At 30.6% G+C, this 9516-nt stretch overlaps 1 long non-coding RNA gene across 1 annotated transcript; it reads left to right on the top strand.

Annotated features, from left to right (window-relative positions):
- Nucleotides 1–299: 299 nt before the first annotated feature.
- LOC130590276 (uncharacterized) lies at nt 300–9229 on the top strand. Its single transcript, XR_008967852.1, has 2 exons — nt 300–502; nt 9150–9229. It is a non-coding gene; the product is annotated as an uncharacterized LOC130590276 (long non-coding RNA).
- Nucleotides 9230–9516: the final 287 nt, after the last annotated feature.

Consider the following 9516-nt stretch of genomic DNA (forward strand, 5'->3'; position numbering starts at 1 on the left):
ATATAGGGGTCCTATTATGTTTGTGAGTCTAATTCCTCAAATCAGGGTGTGTGTGTTTTAATTTAACAATTCGAGTGCATTGCATTGAATTACAAATTGAGGGTTGTGTGGATCCTAATAGAGGTTAATAAAAGATCCTCTAGTTCTGCAACCAAAACAAAGCCTATTCAATATAAAGATTCAATCTTTATGCCCTATTTCATATAAAATCGAATCTTTCAACAATTCAATATAAAGATTCAATCTTTACGCCCTATTTCATATAAAGATCGAATCTTTCAACAAGTACAAGGGATTCGGGTGTTTTGAGACTTGTTATTGATTTTACTATCCACAAACACCTCATTTGCTTTATAATTCTTTTTTTTAGTTGTTGAATGATATAGGGGTCCTATTATGTTTGTGAGTCTTATTCCCTAAAATCAGGTTTGTGTTTTAATTTAACAATTCGAGTGCATTGCATTGAATTTAGAAATTGAGGGTTGTGTGGATCCTAATAGAGGTTAATAAAAGATCCTCTAGTTCTCAGCACCAACAAAAGCCTATTCAATATAAAGATTCAATCTTTATGCCCTATTTCATATAAAGATCGAATCTTTCAACAATTCAATATAAAGATTCAATCTTTACGCCCTATTTCATATAAAGATCGAATCTTTCAACAAGTACAAGGGAATTCGGGGTTTTGAGACTTGTTATTGATTTTCTATCCACAAACACATCATTTGCTTTATAATTCTTTTTTTAGTTGTTGAATGATATAGGGGTCCTATTATGTTTGTGAGTCTAATTTCCTCAAATTAGTGTGTGTGTGTTTTAATTTAACAATTCGAGTGCATTGCATTGAATTTACAAATTGAGGGTTGTGTGGATCCTAATAGAGGTTAATAAAAGATCCTCTAGTTCTCGAAACAAAACAAAGCCTATTCAATATAAAGATTCAATCTTTATGCCCTATTTCATATAAAGATCGAATCTTTCAACAATTCAATATAAAGATTCAATCTTTACGCCCTATTTCATATAAAGATCGAATCTTTCAACAAGTACAAGGGATTCGGGTGTTTTGAGACTTGTTATTGATTTTCTATCCACAAACACATCATTTGCTTTATAATTCTTTTTTTAGTTGTTGAATGATATAGGGGTCCTATTATGTTTGTGAGTCTAATTCCCTCAAATCAGGTTTGTGTTTTAATTTAACAATTCGAGTGCATTGCATTGAATTTAACAAATTGAGGGTTGTGTGGATCCTAATAGAGGTTAATAAAATCCTCTAGTTCTCGACCTAACAACAAAGCCTATTCAATATAAAGATTCAATCTTTATGCCCTATTTCATATAAAGATCGAATCTTTCAACAATTCAATATAAAGATTCAATCTTTACGCCCTATTTCATATAAAGATCGAATCTTTCAACAAGTACAAGGGAATTCGGGTTTTTGAGACTTGTTATTGATTTTACTATCCCCAAATACATCATTTGCTTTATAATTTTTTTAGTTGTTGAATGATATAGGGGTCCTATTATGTTTGTGAGTCTAATTCCCTCAAATCAAGTGTGTGTGTGTTTTAATTTAACAATTCGAGTGCATTGCATTGAATTTACAAATTGAGGGTTGTGTGGATCCTAATAGAGGTTAATAAAAGATCCTCTAGTTCTCGAGCTAACAACAAAGCCTATTCAATATAAAGATTCAATCTTTATGCCCTTTTCATATAAAGATCGAATCTTTCAACAATTCAATATAAAGATTCAATCTTTATGCCCTATTTCATATAAAGATCGAATCTTTCAACAAGTACAAGGGAATTTGGGTGTTTTGAGACTTGTTATTGATTTTACTATCCACGAACACATCATTTGCTTTATAATTCTTTTTTTAGTTGTTGAATTATATGGGTCCTATTTGTTTGTGAGTCTAATTCCTCAAATAGTGTGTGTGTGTTTTAATTTAACAATTCGAGTGCATTGTATTGAATTAACAAATTGTAGGTTGTGAGGATCCTAATAGAGGTTAATGAAATATTTTCTAGTTCTCGAGTTGAAAACAAAGCCTATTCAATATAGATATTCAAACTTTATGCCCTATTTCATATAAAACGAATCTTTCAACAATTCAATATAAAGATTCAATCTTTACGCCCTATTTCATATAAAGATCGAATCTTTCAACAAGTACAAGGGTTCGGGTGTTTTGAGACTTGTTATTGATTTTGCTATCCACAAACCATCATTTGCTTTATAATTCTTTTTTAGTTGTTGAATGATATAGGGGTCCTATTATGTTTGTGATCTAATTCCTCAAATCAGGCGTGTGTGTGTTTTAATTTAACAATTCGAGTGCATTGCATTGAATTAACAAATTGAGGGTTGTGTGGATCCTAATAGAGGTTAATAAAAGATCCTCTAGTTCTCGACCTAACAACAAAGCCTATTCAATATAAAGATTCAATCTTTATGCCCTATTTCATATAAAGATCGAATCTTTCAACAATTCAATATAAAGATTCAATCTTTACGCCCTATTTCATATAAAGATCGAATCTTTCAACAAGTACAAGGGAATTCGGGTTTTTGAGACTTGTTATTGATTTTGCTATCCACAAACACATCATTTGCTTTATAATTCTTTTTTTAGTTGTTGAATGATATAGGGGTTCTATTATGTTTGTGAGTCTAATTCCTTCTAAACAGGTGTGTGTGTGTTTTAATTTAACAATTCGAGTGCATTGCATTGAATTTACAAATTGAGGGTTGTGTGGATCCTAATAGAGGTTAATAAAAGATCCTCTAGTTCTCGAGCTAACAACAAAGCCTATTCAATATAAAGATTCAATCTTTATGCCCTTTTCATATAAAAGATCGAATCTTTCAACAATTCAATATAAAGATTCAATCTTTATGCCCTATTTCATATAAAGATCAATCTTTCAACGTAATACAGGGAATTTGGGTGTTTTGAGACTTGTTATTGATTTTACTATCCACGAACACATCATTTGCTTTATAATTCTTTTTTTAGTTGTTGAATTATATAGGGGTCCTATTATGTTTGTGAGTCTAATTCCTCAAATTATGTGTGTGTGTGTTTTAATTTAACAATTCGAGTGCATTGCATTGAATTACAAATTGAGGGTTGTGTGGATCCTAATAGAGGTTAATAAAAGATCCTCTAGTTCTCGAACCAAAAACAAAGCCTATTCAATATAAAGATTCAATCTTTATGCCCTATTTCATATAAAAATCGAATCTTTCAACAATTCAATATAAAGATTCAATCTTTACGCCCTATTTCATATAAAGATCGAATCTTTCAACAAGTACAAGGGAGATTCGGGTGTTTTGAGACTTGTTATTGATTTTGCTTCCACAAACACATCATTTGCTTTATAATTCTTTTTTAGTTGTTGAATGATATAGGGGTCCTATTATGTTTGTGAGTTAAATTCCCTTAAATCAGGTGTGTGTTTTTTTAATTTCACAATTCGAGTGCATTGCATTGAATTAAAAATTGAGGGTTGTGTGGATCCTAATAGAGGTTAATAAAAGATCCTCTAGTTCTCGAACGAACAACAAAGCCTATTCAATATAAAGATTCAATCTTTATGCCCTATTTCATATAAAATCAAATCTTTCAACAAGTCAATATAAAGATTCAATCTTTAGCCCTATTTCATATAAAGATCGAATCTTTCAACAAGTCAAGGGATTCGGGTGTTTTGAGACTTGTTATTGATTTTCTATCCACAAACACATCATTTGCTTTATAATTCTTTTTTAGTTGTTGAATGATATAGGGGTCCTATTATGTTTGTGAGTCTTATTCCCTCAAATCAGGTGTGTGTTTTAATTTAACAATTCGAGTGCATTGCATTGAATTTAACAATTGAGGGTTGTGTGGATCCTAATAGAGGTTAATAAAGATCCTCTAGTTCTCGAACCAAAACAAAGCCTATTCAATATAAAGATTCAATCTTTATGCCCTATTTCATATAAAGATCGAATCTTTCAACAATTCAATATAAAGATTCAATCTTTACGCCCTATTTCATATAAAGATCGAATCTTTCAACAAGTACAAGGGAATTCGGGTTTTGAGACTTGATTGATTTTGCTATCCACAAACACATCATTTGCTTTATAATTCTTTTTTTAGTTGTTGAATATATAGGGGTTTATTATGTTTGTGTCTAATTCCCTCAAATCAGGTGTGTGTGTGTTTTAATTTAACAATTCGAGTGCATTGCATTGAATTTACAAATTGAGGGTTGTGTGGATCCTAATAGAGGTTAATAAAAGATCCTCTAGTTCTCGAGCTAACAACAAAGCCTATTCAATATAAAGATTCAATCTTTATGCCTTATTCATATAAAGATCGAATCTTTCAACAATTCAATATAAAGATTCAATCTTTATGCCCTATTTCATATAAAGATCGAATCTTTCAACAAGTACAAGGGAATTTGGGTGTTTTGGACTTGTTATTGATTTTACTATCCACGAACACATCATTTGCTTTATAATTCTTTTTTTAGTTGTTGAATGATATAGGGGTCCTATTATGTTTGTGAGTCTAATTCCTCAAATTAGGTGTGTGTGTGTTTTAATTTAACAATTCGAGTGCATTGCATTGAATTAACAAATTGAGGGTTGTGTGGATCCTAATAGAGGTTAATAAAAGATCCTCTAGTTCTCGACCAAAAACAAAGCCTATTCAATATAAAGATTCAATCTTTATGCCCTATTTCATATAAAATCGAATCTTTCAAATTCAATATAAAGATTCAATCTTTACGCCCTATTTCATATAAAGATCGAATCTTTCAACAAGTACAAGGGATTCGGGTGTTTTGAGACTTGTTATTGATTTTGCTATCCACAAACACATCATTTGCTTTATAATTCTTTTTTTAGTGTTGAATGATATAGGGGTCCTATTATGTTTGTGAGTCTAATTCCTCAAATCAGGCGTGTGTGTGTTTTAATTTAACAATTCGAGTGCATTGCATTGAATTTAACAAATTGAGGGTTGTGTGGATCCTAATAGAGGTTAATAAAGATCCTCTAGTTCTCGAACCAAAAACAAAGCCTATTCAATATAAAGATTCAATCTTTATGCCCTATTTCATATAAAGATCGAATCTTTCAACAATTCAATATAAAGATTCAATCTTTAGCCCTATTTCATATAAAGATCGAATCTTTCAACAAGTACAAGGGAATTTGGGTGTTTTAAGACTTGTTATTGATTTTACTATCACGAACACATCATTTGCTTTATAATTCTTTTTTAGTTGTTGAATGATATAGGGGTCCTATTATGTTTGTGAGTCGAATTTCCTCAAAATAGGTGTGTGTGTGTTTTAATTTAACAATTCCTTGCATTGCATTGAATTTACAAATTGAGGGTTGTGTGGATACTAAAATAATAGATTAATAAAAGATCCTCTAGTTCTCGAGCTAACAACAAAGCCTATTCAATATAAAATTCAATCTTTATGCCCTATTTCATATAAAGATCGAATCTTTCAACAATTCAATATAAAGATTCAATCTTTATGCCCTATTTCATATAAAGATCGAATCTTTCAACAAGTACAAGGGAATTTGGTTTTTGAGACTTGTTATTGATTTTACTATCCACGAACACATCATTTGCTTTATAATTCTTTTTTTAGTTGTTGAATGATATAGGGGTCCTATTATGTTTGTGAGTCTAATTTCCTCAAATTAGGGTGTGTGTTTTTAATTTAACAATTCGAGTGCATTGCATTGAATTTACAAATTGAGGGTTGTGTGGATCCTAATAGAGGTTAATAAAAGATCCTCTAGTTCTCGACTAACAACAAAGCCTATTCAATATAAAGATTCAATCTTTATGCCCTATTTCATATAAAGATCGAATCTTTCAACAATTCAATATAAGATTCAATCTTTACGCCCTATTTCATATAAAGATCGAATCTTTCAACAAGTACAAGGGAATTGGTGTTTTGAGACTTGTTATTGATTTTCTATCCACGAACACATCATTTGCTTTATAATTCTTTTTTAGTTGTTGAATGATATAGGGTCCTATTATGTTTGTAGTCTATTTCCTCAAAATAGGTGTGTGTGTGTTTTAATTTAACAATTCGAGTGCATTGCATTGAATTTACAAATTGAGGGTTGTGTGGATCCTAATAGAGGTTAATAAAAGATCCTCTAGTTCTCGAGCTAACAACAAAGCCTATTCAATATAAAGATTCAATCTTTATGCCTATTTCATATAAAATCGAATCTTTCAAAATTCAATATAAAGATTCAATCTTTATGCCCTATTTCATATAAAGATCGAATCTTTCAACAAGTACAAGGAAGATTCGGGTGTTTTGAGACTTGTTATTGATTTTACTATCCACAAAATCATTTGCTTTATAATTCTTTTTTTAGTTGTTGAATGATATAGGGTCCTATTATGTTTGTTGTCTAATTTCCTCAAATAGGTGTGTGGTGTTTTAATTTAACAATTCGAGTGCATTGCATTGAATTTACAAATTGAGGGTTGTGTGGATCCTAATAGAGGTTAATAAAAGATCCTCTAGTTCTCGAGCTAACAACAAAGCCTATTCAATATAAAGATTCAATCTTTATGCCCTATTTCATATAAAATCGAATCTTTCAACAATTCAATATAAAGATTCAATCTTTATGCCCTATTCATATAAAGATCGAATCTTTCAACAAGTACAAGGGATTGGGTGTTTTGAGACTTGTTATTGATTTTATACATCCACGAACACATCATTTGCTTTATAATTCTTTTTTTAGTTGTTGAATGATATAGGGGTCCTATTATGTTTGTGAGTCTAATTCTCCTCAAATTAGGTGTGTGGTGTTTTAATTTAACAATTCGAGTGCATTGCATTGAATTTACAAATTGAGGGTTGTGTGGATCCTAATAGAGGTTAATAAAAGACCCTCTAGTTCTCGAGCTAACAACAAAGCCTATTCAATATAAAGATTCAATCTTTATGCCTATTTCATATAAAATCGAATCTTTCAAAATTCAATATAAAGATTCAATCTTTATGCCCTATTTCATATAAAGATCGAATCTTTCAAAAGTACAAGGGATTCGGGTGTTTTGAGACTTCTTATTGATTTTACTATCCACAAACACATCATTTGCTTAATAATTCTTTTATTAGTTGTTGAATGATATAGGGCCTATTATGTTTGTGAGTCTAATTCCTCAAATAGGTGTGTGTGTGTTTTAATTTAACAATTCGAGTGCATTGCATTGAATTTACAAATTGAGGGTTGTGTGGATCCTAATAGAGGTTAATAAAAATCCTCTAGTTCTCGAGCTAACAACAAAGCCTATTCAATTTCTAAATTCAATCTTTATGCCCTATTTCATATAAAGATCGAATCTTCAACAATTCAATATAAAGATTCAATCTTTATGCCCTATTTCATATAAAGATCGAATCTTTCAACAAGTACAAGGGAATTTGGGTTTTTGAGACTTGTTATTGATTTTACTATCCACGAACACATCATTTGCTTTATAATTCTTTTTTTAGTTGTTGAATGATATAGGGGTCCTATTATGTTTGTGAGTCTAATTTCCTCAAATTAGGGTGTGTGTTTTTAATTTAACAATTCGAGTGCATTGCATTGAATTTACAAATTGAGGGTTGTGTGGATCCTAATAGAGGTTAATAAAAGATCCTCTAGTTCTCGAGCTAACAACAAAGCCTATTCAATATAAAGATTCAATCTTTATGCCCTATTTCATATAAAGATCGAATCTTTCAACAATTCAATATAAAGATTCAATCTTTATGCCCAATTTCATATAAAGATCGAATCTTTCAAAAGTACAAGGGAATTTGGGTGTTTTGAGACTTGTTATTGATTTTACTATCCACGAACACATCATTTGCTTTATAATTCTTTTTTTAGTTGTTGAAATATAGGGTTCCATTATGTTTGTAGTCTAATTCCTCAAATAGGTGTGTGTGTTTTAATTTAACAATTCGAGTGCATTGCATTGAATTTACAAATTGAGGTTTGTGGATCCTAATAGAGGTTAATAAAAGATCCTCTAGTTCTCGAGTAACAACAAAGCCTATTCAATATAAAGATTCAATCTTTATGCCCTATTTCATATAAAATCGAATCTTTCAACAATTCAATATAAGATTCAATCTTTATGCCCTATTTCATATAAAGATCGAATCTTTCAAAAGTACAAGGGATTGGGTGTTTTGAGACTTGTTATTGATTTTACTATCCACAACAATCATTTGCTTTATAATTCTTTTTTTAGTGTTGAATGATATAGGGTCCTATTATGTTTGTGAGTCTAATTCCCTCAAATAGGTGTGTGTGTGTTTTAATTAACAATTCGAGTGCATTGCATTGAATTTACAAATTGAGGGTTGTGTGGATCCTAATAGAGGTTAATAAAAGATCCTCTAGTTCTCGAGCTAACAACAAAGCTAATTCAATATAAAGATTCAATCTTTAATGCCCTATTTCATATAAAGATCGAATCTTTCAACAAGTACAAGGGAGATTCGGGTGTTTTGAGACTTGTTATTGATTTTACTATCCACAAACACATCATTTGCTTTATAATTCTTTTTTAGTGTTGAATGATATAGGGGTCCTATTATGTTTGTGAGTCTAATTCCCTCAAACAGGTGTGTGTGTGTTTTAATTTAAAATTCGAGTGCATTGCATTGAATTTACAAATTAGGTTGTGTGGATCCTAATAGAGGTTAATAAAAGATCCTCTAGTTCTCGAGCTAACAACAAAGCCTATTAAATAAAATTCAATCTTATGCCCATTTCATATAAAGATCGAATCTTTCAACAATTCAATATAAAGATTCAATCTTTATGCCCTATTCATATAAAGATCGAATCTTTCAACAAGTACAAGGGATTCGGGTGTTTTGAGACTTGTTATTGATTTTACTATCCACAACACATCATTTGCTTTATAATTCTTTTTTTAGTTGTTGAATGATATAGGGGTCCTATTATATTTGTAGTCTAATTCCCAAATCAGGTGTGTGTGTGTTTTAATTATAAATTCGAGTGCATTGCATTGAATTTACAAATTGAGGGTTGTGTGGATCCTAATAGAGGTTAATAAAACATCCTCTTGTTCTCGAGCTAACAACAAAGCCTATTCAATATAAAGATTCAATCTTTATGCCCTATTTCATATAAAGATCGAATCTTTTAACAAGTACAAGTGAGATTCCGGTGTTTTGAGACTTGTTAATTATTTTACTATCCACAAACACATCATTTGCTTTATAATTCTTTTTTAGTTGTTGAATGATATAGGGTCCTATTATGTTTGTGAGTCTAATTCCTCAAACCAGGTGTGTGTGTGTTTTAATTCAATATTCGAGTGCATTGCATTGAATTTACAAATTCAGGTTTGTGTTGATCCTAATAGAGGTTTATAAAAGATCATCTAATTCTCGAGCTAACAACAAAGCCTAT

Source organism: Beta vulgaris, unplaced genomic scaffold (genome assembly GCF_026745355.1).
Source record: "Beta vulgaris subsp. vulgaris cultivar EL10 unplaced genomic scaffold, EL10.2 EL10_2_Chr_UnSca3, whole genome shotgun sequence".
In the NCBI taxonomy this organism is placed as follows: domain Eukaryota; kingdom Viridiplantae; phylum Streptophyta; class Magnoliopsida; order Caryophyllales; family Amaranthaceae; genus Beta; species Beta vulgaris.